This window comes from Aedes aegypti, chromosome 3 (genome assembly GCF_002204515.2).
Source record: "Aedes aegypti strain LVP_AGWG chromosome 3, AaegL5.0 Primary Assembly, whole genome shotgun sequence".
NCBI lineage: Eukaryota > Metazoa > Arthropoda > Insecta > Diptera > Culicidae > Aedes > Aedes aegypti.
Window position 1 is genome coordinate 116,869,320 of NC_035109.1, and position 18,150 is coordinate 116,887,469.

Sequence of the window (18,150 nt, forward strand, 5' to 3'; positions counted from 1 at the left end):
CGGCGACCGGTCGTCGTCATCGCCGTTGCTGGTTTCATGCATTAGGTTATAGAATCCGGATGGGAGGTACACTGAATCCTCTATTTATGTGATGGGTAAAAGCTTTGACATTAAATAGACTTCGAACGAGACTTGTGGGGATTCCTTAGCCAGGGGCCCAGACAACCAAAATGTACGTATAACGAAATCATCTGGAGGCTTTGTATGTGCAAAATTTCACTTATAAGATGTCGCGGAAGGCCTCCTGCGTATAAAAGTGGAGGCGATATACGTGCATATATCATGTGATGAATAATACCATACAATGCGAGTGTATAAATTTTCCACAGAACTAACCTGTGATCTTATGCGACTTAACCTATGAAAACAAATGTTGATTTGACAGCTGCTACGGCTTGATTCGACTTACTTTGTACGAGTGTACAGGACGAAACAAACTGTACAAATGAACTCAGAAAAAAAGCGTTTCACCATTTTCGACACCCATCCACCCCTTCGTAACGTATTTCGTACGAATATTTTTTTGAAAATGTTGTATGAGCTAAACCATCCTCAGGACATCCACCCACTCCATTTAAGGGTTATGAAAACTGTTGATGGGCCGTTATTATAATTTTATCAAAAATCCGTAGCTAAGATGCTCTGAGGATGTTTTAACAACTTAATTTAAACTTATTTCAGAATCAAAACACACAACAATTTCACATTTTGCCGAATAAATAGTCTAGATTACAGAGATTTTATTTAACTTTATTTCGAATCCATTGAAGATCATATCGATCATATTAACCAGATAAATTTATTTAGAAATCTAAATTCAATTTAGTGAATTAAGCAATCTTGATATATAGAAAATTGAGTAACAGTTTGTAGTGTGACCGATGTGATCAGAACAATATAAAAGTTGAATTGAATAATTGGATAGTTCAAAGATTTTCGAACGGCACTGTAAGTCTAATTGAAAATCTGACAAATTACGTTTTCGTTGAATTGAAGCAAATTCCACAAAACAAAACATTTTGGGGTGATTTGTATTATATTCAAGGATTGTTATAATGGCCCATGAATTATTGAAGAGTGAAATTGAAAGCTTCACCATAAATTTTGAACCGCATTTTAAACTTCCCAGCCAAAATTCGAATTTTCAAGAGCACAAATCTGGAGAACCAGACAGCCATTCACGCTGAAAATTTTAGCAATTGCTCACCGCCGGGAATGAACAATGAAACTAGTTTTCACATATGTGATTGTTTGTTTCCCCAGATTTATGCTCTTGAAAATTTGAATTTTGGCTTCGATGCATCTTCACCATCAATGGAGATTTCAGTGTACACATTTCTGTATGTGGGACAATGGATGGGAAGCAGAGCCAGCAGTGTGACCGTACCGCGTAGTGGAAGCAACAAGTGCAAAAGCCATGTCACAATCAGAAACAACAATGAACACCAGCACGCCCGCACAAAGACCGTGGGCTAGAGGACTGAACACGCTTCCGGGAGGACCACTGTCAGAGAAAGGATTAAATTCCATTAGACGGGGTACCTATTTTTGGAAACGGGAAGCTCCTACTATCGTGCGGCATGTGGGAACGACACAGTGTGGGCGTGGTTGGAGTGAGAGGAATTACCGTGCATATAGTTCGTGTTCACAAGCGAACGACAAGTCAATGAAAAATGCCAAAAAAATTGAAACCATGTGGACAATCATATTCATTTTAAAATGGAACTTTTAATAGCTATTGAAAAAACTAATCAATGTTACCCCGGACTATGGTATTTTGATATGTAATGTGATTGTCTTAAGGCCTTTTGGTGCGTCATCACAAAATGGCTTCTTCCAAAATCATTAACATATTGTTATGATAGTATTGGTATTTGCAACATCGATGAAATATAACTGCTTATCACCTGATTTAATGGATAATTTATGCGAAGAAAAATGCTTCAGGTGGTATTTCAATACTTAATCAACACTTTCAGATACAGCATTATCAATTTAGCGACAATATACATGAGATTTATATTCTCAAAAAAAATCTCCGATTTCATGCCGCATTTCATTGCCTCACACAACTACACTGGTAAATAGGAGGTGCCTACCTTTTCGATTGTAATTCAGCGGCAAGCATTTGTGTTTTGGATTCCATATTGCGTTCACTACACTTCTTCTCATCTTTTATTCACTTTCCTTAAAGGAACACATTTCCACCGGGATTTCAATATTTATAAAGTTTTATCAACCGCATCACTCAAAACTATTATGGCGATGGTTTTCACTTGTTGCGAATCGACGCCGCCACCGCACACTGAGACAAGCCTGTGTTTATAGTCTAAAATATCCAACTTTTTTTCTGTTGTATTAATTTTCAGTGCAGACAGGTTGGGCAAAGCATAGAAACTTGAAACTCATACGTTGTTTGTTTTTCGATTCTCTCAAATTACAGAAACCATCTCTACGAAGCATAAAATCATACCAAGTGTTTATCAATTTGGACCACCCAAAATAATTGAAAAGCTCCACAGTGCGATGCGTCGGGATGCGTCGAGACGCGTCTATCGTGTGTGCACAATCATCGCGATCGTTGAGCGCAGTGATGTCAGAGTTGTTATCTGTAAAATCATAGCATTTAATGTGGATTGATCACAAAAATCATTAAAATTTTATGAAATCAGTGATCTTGTGATGGAAAACTATTTGCAAAATGATAAGTTTTTATAATTTGCAGCAATTGTTCCGGAAACAAGCATATAACAATTGCTAGAAAAATCTGTCACCAATCACCTGGCAACACCGTCATCCCTTGTAAACATAAACCGTACCGATGCATAACAAAAATATGCGATAAATCCAATAAAAAACAGAGAAATTCCGTTGTCCTTCATTAAATTGTATTTTTTTCTCTTGATATGTACGATTTAACAGTTGATTTTGATTTCCAATACTCGTCAATCTACTAAATTTCCCATGTGTTTACATAAAAATATGCTTAACACAAATGTTATATTTTTTGTTTGTTTGTTTTGAAAATATACATGGAAAGGCGACACTACTACCGTTACATCAATGATGATTCTAATGATTCTTTGAGTTACACGCCGCTTCACCTTAAGAGAATTCAAATGAATACGTCACTTTTACTTTCATGCAAAACATTATTATTTGATGAACGAAGTATTGTAAACTTCAACTATACACGGTCAAATTTCATATAACGATTTAATATTTATATACAACACAATCACTCAAACAAATATGAACGTACATTATAAGATAGAAGGAAGTTCAGAAAGTGTTTTAAATCGGTATTTCGCTGGTAACATATTTCAACGGCAATGCCTTTTGTAAAACAAAGAGTATCTAAATCTCTACTGTATCAAAACTACTATTATGATACTTGGTGTTTCAACAGCCGGTTGCACATTATGGACTTACCTTTGTTTATAAAATTGTGCTCAGTTTCGAAACCTATTGTCAACTAATCCATTGGCGAGTGCTCATATTTTTTTTACACTGAAAAGAAATAGAAGGGAAAAAATAAGTTAAATGCAAGTTTTTCTTGACCGAAGTAATCAAATGAACATTAGAGTTGCAGAAACTAAGCAAAAAAAGTAATTAATCATTTCGATTAAGGAAGGAAGCATTTCCCCAACAAAAAAAATAGAGGTAATTATTGCTCCTTAAAGATAGCCAACAGTCGGTAAACTCATCTCGTATCCTTTTTCGTTTCTTTCCTCTGTGAGTGCATTGATAAGTCAGGTTAGAGATAGCTGCCAAGCTCGGCCACTTAGCAGCAACAAGTTACTGGAGCAAACGTCCTTCAGCATTGTTCAGTACCACTTAGACGGCCGGCATTGCGCTAGATTATTTGAACTTATGAGAAACATCCGTCTCTGAAGCGGAGGGGTAGCAAGTAGTGAAGCATCAAGATGCAAATACTTAGGGGAAGCAGGTTCAAAATGTCACCTTAAGCTTAATAGCCGAGTAGTTAGAGTCCGCGGCTACAAAGCAAAGCCATGCTGAAGGTGTCTGGGTTCAATTCCCTGTCGGTTCAGGATCCCTCCGTAATGGGAATTTCCTTAACATCCCTGGGCATCGAGAATCATCGTACCTGCCACACGATATATGAATGCGAAAATGGCAACTTTGGCAAAAAAAGCTCTCAGTCAACATAAGAACACTAAGCTGAGAAGCAGGCTCTGTCACAGAGAGGACGTAATGCCAATAAGAAGAAGAAGAACGAATTCGCCAAAAGCTATCAATTTATGTAATGTTTTAAGTAAGGGACTATGTTTCTACGAATGCAATTGTATGAAGCCAATGGAGTACCCGATGAATTCTGCAAATCTTATCATTTTCATAGAAATGCGAACAGGAACATTTCACCCCATGATTGCATTTTGAACAATTTTGCCCTACTGTAAACGTCTCGAGGTGTAAGGCACTGGCAGTGGAATCAGTGACGGTCGTCGGTGCAGTAATTCCGGGAAGATAAATGCAATCCGCCCTTCAGTCATCCAGCTGTGGAATGATGCACCAGCAATAATAAGACGATGATGGAACTTCGCCAACCATTAGCTATGACAATGTGGCACCGCTTTCGGTTCTGCTAAGCGTAAGATACGGTAAAGGACAAGAACCAGCACACGGATTTGAAATTTGCTAAATTGTTCCGCTCCGGGCATTTATCTCAGGATTATGGTTGAATATGGTCTTGCGCTTTTCACTATACGTTTTCCAGCATAAAGAGAAAGCGAGCACTGCGAACTTCATACTATTAAAGGTCTTTACAAGCATGAGGACATCTGAAATCAACGAATGCATACGACACATGATACGACCAAGTCATACCTACATAAAGTCCATGGATAACAACCATGAACGAAGCATTGTGACAACATGCCTGAAGGAATTCCCAGCTAGGAAGACGTTAGCAACCAGTTTACAGTCATACATCGAACATGCAGGTCAAACATAGATTACATTCTGCTGAAGGCTACTTTAATGTGATAGATTTTAAAACTGGGATAAATATAGCCAACTAGTAAGTCTTTGAAGCAACAGGTTTAATTGTATCAACAAGAAGAAACACCGCAATTATGGAATTTCTTGATGCCAATGAAAAAAACCTACTAGACGGGGGACTGCTGTACATCTAAGCGTAGTAGCCAACGCTTGCGTGTCATTTTCTTCATTGTTGCTTGAATATTATGCACCAGAAGTGCAAATAGTACGTCTGCACTTCAGTTCAGGGACACTTCAAAGACGTGCTCATCCAGATGACATAAATTGATTTCTGTTGTACACGAGCGTGGAATGTTCTATTATTGTAAAGCAGCATAAATGGGTTTCTGTCACCAAACCATTTGAATACAAACTTGATTATGCTTACAGGTTTGCCTTTTCAGCAGTTTATTTTTTTTTTGTTATACACAATAATTCTCAGCAATCCTAAGGGATCTCATCGAAAATAATGAAGGGAGTTCAATAAGAATTTTCAAAAATTCTCAACGGAAGTTCGCCAAAGAATGATTATGATGGTGTTGAACGTGATCATTACCTGAAGATCAAGTGGATAATGCTGTATTTTGAAAGAGTGCATATCCAAAATCCTCTCTGCTCTTGGAAGTTTCACTACCTGAAGATAAAAATCATTACTTCTCAGTGCTACATGAAAAGTACGTTCAGTACTGTTTTTCTACTATTGGTCCTTTTAAGGTCCTTGTGAAGACCCGTGGCTTTGATTTTTCGTAAGACCCGTTAGCGAAAGCTAGCGGTTGTAATCCTTCTTGGCCACCGTCTTGCGAAAAGATGGTTTTCTTCTTCTTTCGTTTATTCACTAAAAATGGTTGCAAATACTTACAAAAGGAAGGGTGAATCTCTGAATTAACAACTTCCTTCCAACAAAGTGGGATTCAAACCTGTCACTAAACGTGAAAAAAAATGGAAGAAAAGACGTTTCTCCGGAATGTAAACTTTCTTCCAAGGTTGAAATGAATAATGTTGATAATTGTATCGAAATGAGCAATCAGTTCGATGTTCTAGACAAATTTTCCGAACACCAAATCGAAGCAGCCTCTAGCCCAGGCTCTTCGATTCAAGTGAGGAAGCAAAGAGTGCCGTCTATCGTGGTCAGTTGTTCCGAATTTGGGGGATTTAGGCAGGAGATCTTGAACTCCATTAGGGGAATCAAGGTTTCCTTCCAAATCGCAAAGAAAGGAGACTGTCGCGTTTTGCCGGACACTATTAAAGATCGCGAACTGCTTCTCAAACATCTTGAAGAGAAGAAGCACAAATGTTTTACTTATGACGACAAAACTGAACATTTGTTCAAAGTTGTCTTGAAAGGTCTCTCAAGTGACTATAAGTCACCTGAAGAGATCAAAAATGGAATAAATGATTTACTTGGATTTTCCCCAGTCCAAGTAATCATTATGAAAAAGAGAACTCAATCTGACATTGTTCAGAAAGGGCTTTCTCAAGAATATTGTTTAGTTCACTTTAACAAAAAAGAACTAAATAATATTAAAGCTTTAGAAAAAAGCAAGACTTATGTTCGATGTCCGTGTGACATTGGAACATTTCCAGAAACCTGGAGGAAATTACCAGAACCCCACTCAGTGCCGTCGGTGCCAAAAGTGGGGTCATGGTACAAAAAATTGTCGCATGGATGCTAAATGCATGATTTGCGGAGGTTCTTCTCACGCCAAAGACGTCTGTCCAGTTAAGGAAGATACCACCAAGTTTATATGCTCTAATTGTGGGGCTAATCATAAGTCAAATTTTTGGAATTGCCCTTCACGCAAAAGAGTCATTGAGGCTCGTGCAGTCATTGAGGCAGATGAAAGATAATATCCGTTACGATAACGGTCGTTTCCGGAATTTGCCTGGTAGATTCGATACTCAATGCTCATTTTTCAGTTAACAATTGCTTGATTAGGAATCATACCCATCAGAAAGATCATAATCATGCTCATTCACAAACTAATTTTAATTCGTCGGGTAGCCGTTCGAATCTTTCAATTTCGAATGTATCTACCCACGGTAAATCCTTTGCCGATATCCTAGCAGGTAATTTAAACTCCTCCCCTATTCGTTCCATGAGTACCCATTCTACTTGTTTCAAATCAAATGGAAAAAACCCTACCGCCACAGGTAACTCTTACTCAGCTTCTTCGTCTACCGAAAATTCTAATGGGAAATCATCAAAGGGACCCACTTCAAGTGATATGTCTGCCTCAGATTTTAATTTTCTGACTGAACAATTGAATCTAATGATTGATGCAATGTTCAAAGCCACCCCTATGACTGAAGCAGTCCAAGTTGGTGTAAAATTTACAAATCAAATTGTTATTGGATTACGTTTTTCTAATGGATCCAAATAATAATTTAAATATTTTAAATTGGAATGCTCGTTCTCTGAATGGTAAAGAGGACGAGCTGTTTAATTTTCTTACGGTTAATAACGTGCATATAGCAGTTATTACCGAAACGTATTCAAAGCCTGGATCTAAACTCAAAAGAGATCCTAACTTTTTTGTTTATCGTAATGATCGACTTGATGGGGCATGTGGAGGAGTTGCAATCATCATGCAGAGGCGTATCAAACATCAACTGTTTTCGTCATTTGAAACTAAAGTTTTTGAAACTTTAGGTGTTTCTGTTGAAACACAGTCTGGTAAATATACTTTCATAGCTGCCTATTTGCCTTTTCAATGCTCTGGACAGCAAGTTAATTTGCTCCAAACTGACTTGCGAAAATTGACTCGCAATAAGTCAATTTTTTTTGTCATTGGTGACTTTAATGTCAAACATCGGTCATGGAATAATGCTCAAAGTAATTCCAACGGCAGAATTTTATTTGATGAGTGCTCTTCACGATATTTCTCTATTCAATACCCTGATAGCCCTACATGTTATTCATCTTCTAGAAATCCATCTACGATTGATTTGGTCTTAACCGACTCTAGTCATCCTGCTATGAAAATTATATGGCAGGATTTGCAGAAAGAAATCAAAAAACGTTTTTCTCAATTAAGAAACAAAAATTTTGAAAATAAAATTTCTCAATTGAACCCTGGCTCTAAGCCCTTTTGGAAATTATCTAAAATCTAATTATCTAAAAACCTCAGAAGCCAATACCGGCATTGAAAGAGGAAAACAAATTATTACTAACTAATTACGAAAAAGCTCAAAAACTTGCTATGCAGTTTGAAAGTGCGCACAATTTTAATTTAGGACTTACTATTCCAATCCAATTGAAAATCAAGTTACTCAGGAGTTCGAAAATATTCTCAATCAAGAGAACGTTTTCGAAAATGCCTGGGAGACTGATTTGGAAGAAGTAAGAACTATTATTTAAAAAATCAAAAATATGAAAGCTCCTGGCGATGATGGAATTTTCTACATCCTCATCGGGAAACTTCCAGAAAGTAGCTTATCATTTTTAGTTGATATATTTAACAAATGTTTTCAATTAGCATATTTTCCTGAAAAATGGAAAAATGCTAAGGTTGTTCCAATTTTAAAACCAGACAAAAATCCTGCAGAAGCTTCTAGCTATCGTCCAATCAGTTTGCTTTCCTCCATCAGTAAACTTTTTGAAAAGGTTATTTTGAACAGAATGATGGCCCACATCAACGAAAATTCAATTTTTGCCAATGAACAGTTCGGATTCCGCCATGGACATTCGACCACTCATCAACTTTTACGTGTAACAAATTTGATCCGTTCCAACAAATCTGAAGGCTACTCTACTGGTCTTGCTCTTCTAGACATAGAAAAAGCATTCGACAGTGTTTGGCATGAAGGTTTGATCGTAAAATTAAAAAAACTTTAATTTTCCAACATACATTGTTAGAATAATTCAAAGTTATCTGTCAAATCGTACACTTCAGGTTAATTATCAGAACTCCAGATCTGAAAGACTTCCTGTAAGAGCTGGTGTTCCTCAAGGCAGCATTTTGGGACCAATATTATACAATATTTTCACATCTGACTTACCTGAGTTACCTCAGGGATGTCAAAAATTCTTGTTTATGGATGACACAGGCCTCTCCGCGTGTCATCTGTAGTCGATTGCAAAAAAAGTTTGGATATTTTTTTCTTCATACTTGCAGAAATGGAAGATTTCTCCTAATGCTTCCAAAACTCAACTAATAATATTCCCACATAAACCAAAAGCTCTTTATTTGAAACCTTCAAGTAGACATGTTGTCACGCTGAGAGGGGTTTCAATAAATTGGTCAGATGAAGTTGAGTATCTAGGGCTCATGCTAGATAAGAATTTAACTTTCAAAAATCACATTGAGGGCATTCAAGCCAAATGTAACAAATATGTAAAATGTCTCTATCCCCTAATTAATAGAAAATCAAAACTTTGTCTTAAGAACAAACTTTTGATATTCAAACAAATTTTCAGGCCAGCCATGTTGTATGCTGTGCCAATATGGACTAGCTGTTGTAATACCAGGAAGAAAGCTCTGCAGAGAATTCAAAATAAAATTTTGAAAATGATTCTGAAGCTTCCTCCCTGGTATAGTACCAATGAGTTACATAGAATATCCAATGTTGAAACATTGAAACAAATGTCAAATAAAATAATTAATTATTTCAGGCAAAAATCGTAACAATCTTCTATTGCCACGATTAATGCGTTATATGTTTAGGTTAAGTTAGGTTAAGTATATTAAAAACGTTTTTTTCCTCTTATAAGCAGGTGAAATCAACTCACCTGTAAAAAAACTAAACTGCTACGGCAAATGAAATGTAATATGTTGTTAACAAAATGTTATTAATATCTTAGATTGGTGTTACCAAATTAGGATGATAGTGTTGTCTAACAACACAGAACCCCTAGATATAAGAAAAAATGAATGTAATATTTGGAATGATACTATTAAAGAAATTGAAAAAAAAGCATCTATCTCATCATCCAGATACGATAGAAAGTTCGAGCCTTCGACAAAGTTGATTATAAGGACATTCGCATTGCAAACAGTTTGGTTCTAGGGGAAGACGGGGTAAGAACCCTCGTCGGGGTAAGACGGACCACCTTCAGTTTGGCATGAAAATGGCGGTTTTCTTAAAAGGTCAACCAAGCACTTTCCATAAACATAAGATTTTTGACATTTCGAACCATTTAGGATCATATTTACATGAAATTTTTCATAACAAATATCAAAAACAAAGTTTCTGCTCGTCGATATTGAATTTGATCTAAATTTAACAGATGCTCACTTAAGCATTTTGGAAGGGATTTTTTTTTGTAAAACCTTAAAAATTACCCGTCTATGCATCAACAGAAATGTGAAATATGCTTCAGTGAAGTGAAATATGAATTGAAAATATTTAATTTTGAAATGAGACCATAGTTGTTAAAATTGCGCAAGCGGGGTAAAAGCGACCACTGTTGACGGGGTAAGACCGCCACCCCGAATTTATACCACATAAAATGTCAAACCATTTTAAAAGTTGTAACTACGTTTTACATTACTAATCAAGTAAAATAAATATCAATTTTGTTATAAATACAAGGAAATTCCGCATATTTTTCCAAACTATCGGTGTCTCAAGGTAAAAATAAGTTTTTTTTTAACTAATTAACCCTAAAAATGTTTCAATATCCCCGTTAATCAATGTAGTATTTATAAAACTTTATACTTTTTACAATCATTGGGAACTGATATATTTTTTCATTTGTGTACGAAATTCGTGATGATCGCTTTTATCCCGAAGGTGGGCGGTTTTACCCCGTCGATAAAAATAATCATGATAAGTTATCACTTTTTCAAGCGTCAAGAGATAAATATATTTTTTTTTAAATACAATACCTATGATATTTTTGATCATGCCTAAGGCTTCAAAAACGTCATGCTGCGTCGAAAAAGGATTCGTTATCAATTTTAACTTTTGATTCAAATAAGATAGATAGATTAAGTATTCGGAAAAGTTGTTCAGAGAGTCAAGGACATCTGGAAAGCAAACCATTTGGTTGGCACTAGTAGGCATATTTAATCAAATTTATCCTGGGAATTAGATAAAATTGAAAGCTCGAATCTTCGGCAAAGTTCTGCAAAAAGTTGAGGGCATCCGGAAAACAGATTGATTTATATATTTTTGAGTCTTCGACAGAGCTGTTCAGACAGCGAAAGAAATTCGGACGTCACTGACGCTACTGAGTTCGAAGTTGCCAAGAAAACCAAATTTTACTCTGGTTCTTTAACGCTTTGTCGAGATGTGGAACATCAAGCTATGGATGGTTGATGATTATTAAATATCATGTTTAGGAAATTCTGGACTGATTTACTTCGTATTCATGTAATTTAGGTTTGATTCACTTTATTTTCAAGTAATTAAGTTATGTTTAATACTTGTTCAACTGACTAAGATCTGACGCTTTTAATTGTCGAATGATTTAGATTGAAATCTCTTCATAATCGAGACGGATTCGCTATATGAAAACGGTTTCAGGTCTGTCTTACTTCATACTCAAGCGATTCAGGTCAGATTCTCTTTATATTCAAGTGATTCGTGGGCAGGATAAAAAGGGCTCAATAGCAACGTTTCTGAAAAAAAAGGGTCAAGACCTCTTGGGCCCTTTTCAAAGGTTTATCCAGATATGTCTTAATTACTTCATATTCACGTGATTCAGGCCTGAATTACTTAATATTAAAGTTATTCTGGTCTGATTCATTTCGAGTTTATGTTATTTATTTTTGTTTAACTGATTTTTTTTCAGTAATTCATGCTTCCAAACTATTCAGGACTAATTCACTTCATTTTCTAATGATTCAGGTCTGATTCACTTCATTTTCAAATAGTTTAAGCCTGATTCACTTCATTTTCAAGAGATTCTGAATTGGTCTACTTAATTTTTGACAAATCATGTCAGATTCACCTCATATTAAAAAGATTCAGGTATGACATCATATTCTATAGTTTCAGGTCTGATTCACTTAATTTTCTCGTGGTTCAGTCCTGATTCACTTCATTCCCTAGTGATTCGGGTTTAAATCATTGAATATTCAAAACTCCAATTTTCTCTTATCTGGATTAGAAGATATAAATCGCTTGAAATTCTTAATTTTATTTGCTTATTAGTGGCACCAACCGGAACAACTTTCCCAAACACTCGAGTTTTCTATCTCTTGTGGATCTCAAGAGAGAACTAGTTTAGCACGCTCAATTATACATACTCACTAGCACCACCTAGTGGCAAAATTGCGAACTATACTGTTTGCATTCCGAATGTCCTTGGTTCGCTGAACAACTTTGCTGAAGTTCGGTTTCTCGCATATCATAACAATCTTGAGATATAGCAATGTAAATTTACCTATTTTGAGGTAATGTTGTACTTGTTCTGGGGTGATTCAATATTCAACTAGGTCTTTTTAATGTATTCGAATCCTCTGAGCAGAGTCTCAGGGGCTGCATACAGCAACAGTACTACCGTCAGTGAAAAGCAATACTGAGTATTCTTGCCGAACACCGATGACCTTTTATCACAAAAAAAAGAAGTGCAGCTATTCAAGCAAAACAACTTAAAAATTAAATTTCAGCCACCTTAACTTTTTATTTTTATTTCGCAAGCAATTACCATCAGCAACCTTCTTCCCGGCGTCAACGTGTCACATGTCATCCTTTATCCAAACTTCATCGAGCGAAGCATTTCACACCAACCGTCAAACGGTGCGCGCCTTTCTGGCAACAGGTATCCCTCCAACCGGAACCGAATCAAATTGATTTTCCTTCGCCGGGTTTGCCGTAACGGATTTCCAACCCCCCTCCCCCCGTTTGCCAACCACAAAAACCCTCACTTGAGCGGCAGTTTTCCAATCACGCGCTGAATCGAACTCCCTTTAAATGAGAAAAAGAAGCTAACAAAGTATCCTATATTCCGTTGCTAGTGCTTTGACAGAACAGTCAAAGGGCTAGTCTACTCCACATGGCCCCTTTCAATGCCTCACACAGGAGTCGTTTTGGGTAAATCATGATCAAAATTATGTATTACATATTTCAAATGTTTCTTGACGTCTGCTCAATATAAACACAATATGCAGCATACTTTAAGCTTTATTTGAAAAATATATCAGGATGAATAATCACAGTTTTTTGAATTTGAATAATAACCTCGAATTTGTTCTAGTTGCTCTTCTGTGACGCCCCTTCTCTGAACGCGGGTTTTCTCAAAATAGGTTTATTCAGGAAAGAAGAAAAACTCGATTCACGTATCAATTTGGCACGCAGCTTTCCTCTTGGCAAGATTTTGTCGCCACGACAACATTGACTTTTCGTTGGGAAAGACCGAATCAGGAACAATCTGGTCCAAACTCTGCGTCGCCAGGTACAAAACGGGGTAAAATGTTGACTTGGTGATGGAAGAGGAAATGGCGGAAGGCGGGATTCATATCGAAATTGAACGGAAAATCAGCACCAAGAAAAGGTTATTCAATGAGGCTTTTGTTACTTTGAAAAGGAAGCACATTACGTTCGATACGGCATTGTTGGGAATTTATTAGGAAAATTCTAGGAATCCTGGGTAATAAATTGGTTCTCCTTGACGAAACTTGTTCCAGACGCAGGTTACCTGAGCATTTGCGAGTTGGGTCTTAGAAAACTTTACTGAAATAACGATGCTGTTTAAAAGGTACGCTATTTTGTTGGTGTTATGCAGTAATTGATAACTGAATAAATCCTCAAAATGTTAAGTGTTTGCAGTGTCACATGCTCAAAAAATCAGGGAACTTGAGGTGTTGGATGACTTGTTTTGAAATGTCCTTCTATGGGTACTGGCTTTCCCGGTGGTCATTTCTTGTTTATTTCTGAGACCACAAAGAACCAGAGTGGTAATTCACTTATTATTGTGTGAGGTCCAGTTTGATCATTTCCGATCATTGTTGTGATAGATGGGTCACATGCACAGAAAACTTCGTAGATTGAGCCGTCAAATGCTTCGTTTTAGTAGAAAAACTTAAATGAACCACTTTACGGGTTTCTCCGGGGAACATTCCTGGGTGATTTCAATGGCCACAAAGAACCGGTGACCGGCCATTTGACCGAATGCCATTTGGCCAAATGCCGTTTGGCTGAACGCCGTTTGGCCGGATGCCATCTGGCCGAACGGGTCATTTGACCGAATGCCGTTTGGCCGAATTACGAACAAAACATAATAAAATTGCTAGAACACTGATGTGTAGGGTCCATAAGTGTGCCCCAATAACTGATCAGCTAGTTAATGTGTTGATTTTTATGACGTTATAAGACGTTATGTTTGTCGCAATATAATTGCTCCAAGAGAATGATCAAATCGATCCTTCAATTCAGTTGTGCACTTCACACATCGAAGTTTTGAACTCCACACACCGCGTCAAGACTCTAAGCTGATGGCTGGTGCGTCTCTTGTTTACCAACAGTATGCTACGGTCATTGGCGTAGGAACAGGGGGAGCCAGGGGGGCCTGGCCCCCTCCAGAAGCATCTACCACCCCCCCCCCCCCAGAATTTTTGATGATAATGAAAAAAAAAACAATTCAATATTAAGCAAAATCTTCTGAATAAATGTACATGACTCTTGTTATTGGTAAAATCTCTTCAATAGCTACGTTACTTTATGTTGTACAGCTATAGTGAGAAAATTTCGCTTGTCTTACACAGCATCAGCGGGGCGGTTCTGATTGCGGTGAATCGCGCGACAACCGAAAGCGTAACCGTCCGGCTGTCGATCGATTGGTTACTGTTAGAACTAGCTTCTTGTTGTTGTTCTCATGTGTTTGGAGGAAACCCTGCTCGAGGTGTCCGGTGATGATGATTTCCCTTATGAAAATCCATTAAAAAAATCCATACATTAAGGTGATTATAAAACGAAGCCAAATTTTGAATTTTGAAGTGCACAAGACTGGTGAATCTGACAACATTTCGCGTTTATAATCAATCAAATTGCTTACTTGCTGATGGTGACCAATGGGATAAATTTTCAACGTGGAGCGCTGTTTGGTCTTGGAGACGTGGCTTCGTTCTATAATCACCTTAACATCAACTATATACTTGTATAATGTCAGAAAAAAAAATAGATGAAATTATTTCATTTCTTAGAAAATACATTGCGAGAATTTTTGTCGAAAAATAAGGTTTAATTTTCAAGGAATTTCGGCATGCCCAAGTTTTCTTGAGATGAATGGCAGAAATTTAACCTTGCGTGAAAATTATGTAACAAAATCGACAATAGCTTTTTATTGCAGCAATAAATTCTCTCTTTGAATTTGATTCAATTTTTCAAGTATTTTAGCGTGAATAAATTTATTGCTTTAACTATACTCTTCCAAAAAACTTATTATTTCATAATATTTTCGACTATTTTCCAACAGATTTGATGCAAACTTTTTGATTTTCTTTATAGAATTTTAGTTAAATTCCTTAACGAATATTGAAAGATGGTTTCAGAACTTTTGCAAATCGCTTGGAAATTAGTCGAATAATATTATGGGACTTTTTCATACTTTCAAAGCGAATTCATCCGTTCCTTCTATGTCTACTTAATCTTAAACTTTCAAAGGTTCAAAGAAAACTTCCTAAGAAGATTCTGATGGACCTTCTTGAGAAATTTGTTTTATTTGTAAATTCATTAGAGAAGTTCTAACTATCCTGTAATTTACTTTTAGAGAAAAGATTATAAATTATTCCATTGCCCATCATTTATTCCACCTGCTTCAACATTTAGTTGTTTCTCCTTCCTCCGCATGACACTTTGAGGAACTTCGTACAAAAATCTATCCAAACTTCAAAAAGCAATATTTTAAAGAATCTTAAAAAAGGTAAATTACAGTAGTTTTGAAAAATTGCAAATTTCTTATACGTATGGTCGTAAAATGGTTGGTCGTATGGTAAAATTATCGTATGGTCGTATCTTAAAATCCATCAGATTAAATTCAATTAAACCTTACGTTACGAATTTTACCACAATACATCTTCGAATGTTCTTAAAAAATGCCAGCAATTTTTTCGCGTTATACTTGTACAGTACTACAAAATAATCAAAAATAGACCCTTCAAAACAGTTTGGAATTTCTAAAGGGGAGAAAAAATAATTCAACATCAATATGCTCACCATAGTATCGTGAAACCTCAGAGTTCATACACAATATTATTAAAGATTTTAGTTAAAATTACCTCCAGTGAAAGTTTCATCCATCTTAACAGCAATGATTTTCTATTATAATAGACGAAGAGAAAAAAACAAGAATTTTTGTAGTAAATCCTACAAGGACCACTTAATCTTTTCTGTGAAGTACATGGCCAACAAGATTCAGAAATTCTACGATTTATGTATAGAATTTGACGACATGTAAATTTGTGTTTGTATTTAAGCTGCAATTATTCAACAACAAAAAATACCAGCAAAGTTCTTTAGAAATCTGATATGGAGTGATTCGTGAGGAATTTGTAAAGCAATCCCTAAATATATTAAGATATTCTTGGATTTGATTTTTGTACAAAAAAATGGAGAATGAATACATTTTAATTGTTATTTAAGGAAGAATACTGAGATTACCATTTACAATTCGCAAAAAAAATAGTTTTTTGGAACTTAAAAAAATAACTTGATGGAACTTCTGGGAATTTTATTTGAGAAGTTAAGGAAGTAATTGCAAAATCGTAGTAAATCTGGTGTAAAATTTCTTCTAAAAATTCTCAAAAGAATGGTTAGTGTGGTTTAAAGATTAAAACCTCTGGAAAATACTTAGATAAATCACTGGTAATTTTTTTGGAAGAAGATATCCTTGAACAAATTACTTGGGGAATCTTTGAGTATTTTTGCGGCTGAGTTTTGGAAAGAACATTTGAACGTATTTCGCTAAGAATTTAATAGGACTGTTAGTATTCTTTAAACATTTCTTGGTTAGGCATTTGAAACAAAGTAAAAAAATATATTTTCGAGAGACTTTTTAAGCAATTCGAGATGTTGCTCCTTGATTTTAGATAATCCTCAAAAATAATTATCTGTGAAAAATGCAGATAGTTCTGCGGAGGAATTCTCTGAAAAATCATGAATACAATTTTCTTAATTGTTTTTTTTTAATTCTTCATGAAATTCATGTGGAATATTACGAGGAATTCTTACAGTAACACCTGGAAGAATAATTTTTTTTCAGGAAGTCTAGATATTTTTTGCTGCAATTTTTTCAAACAATCCTGTAGAGAATCTTCAGGAAGAACTTCAAAATCAAAGTTGGAAAAACTTTCGGCTTTTTGGTGAGACTCTCAGAATTTTTTGCACTATTTTTTTGAGAAATTAGCTGTAAATCCTAAACAAATTATTAATGAGTACAGGAGGATACTTTAAACTATCAATTAGAATTTATATGTTATAAGTACGTAAAGGACCTTCAAGGAGAAATTATTTTAAAAACACTAATGCATGGCGGAATCTTTCAAAAGAATTTTTAAGCAATTGGATAGAGATTTTTCAAGAAATTTTCGGGTGAAATCAGAAAGTCTGGGAATGAATCCTAGGACGAACTAAGTGAAAACTGATAAAGGAGATTTTGGAGAAATCACTGAAAAGTACGAAAATCATTCATGAAGAAATTCCCGTAGGAATTCTCAGAGAAATCTGCTGAACACCTGAAAAGTTCGTAGAAGAATTATAAAGGCCATTCATTACTAGTTTTTTTTGCTAGAATTCTTGAAGGATTTTGGCTGGGTTACAAAAAAAAAATTAACCTTTTTCGTAGCGAAAATTGAAATTTACAAATATGCCTGATGTGCAACGAAATGACAAAATAACAAATAAATAAAATCAATACAAATCTGTTAAAACTACGAAATTTTTGAAAACCGTTATTGTTGCGACCAACATTACTTCTGTAAAACAATTATTTGCTAGGCCCCCCCTAGGCCCCCTCCAGAAAAAAATCCTAGCTACGCCAATGGCTACGGTCAAGTGTTTTTTAATCATTTCATTAGAAGTTTTTCCTTTATTTGGACAGAGGCTATTCTTTCGAGTTATACTGGTTTCAATTTTATTAGCAATAATTGAGCTCATAATTTAGTTGGTAATTTTACCTTCTTTAAATCATCGGTAGTTCTTCAGAGTTGTTTTAATATAACGATTATTTTTATTACAATTGCTTAAATTTTCATAAGAGAATTTTCC

The 18,150-nt window shown here is 35.7% G+C and overlaps 1 protein-coding gene across 14 annotated transcripts in view; it reads right to left on the reverse strand.

Annotated features, from left to right (window-relative positions):
* Positions 1-18,150, reverse strand: part of LOC5564339 (voltage-dependent calcium channel type A subunit alpha-1) — a 481,779-nt gene that overhangs the window by 293,659 nt on the left and 169,970 nt on the right. For all 14 annotated transcript variants that reach the window (XR_002502607.1, XM_021854669.1, XM_021854670.1 and 11 more), the window contains exon 3: positions 3,433-3,510. The gene's annotated coding sequence lies outside the window, so the exon portion shown is untranslated. The remainder of the gene's footprint in view (positions 1-3,432; positions 3,511-18,150) is intronic.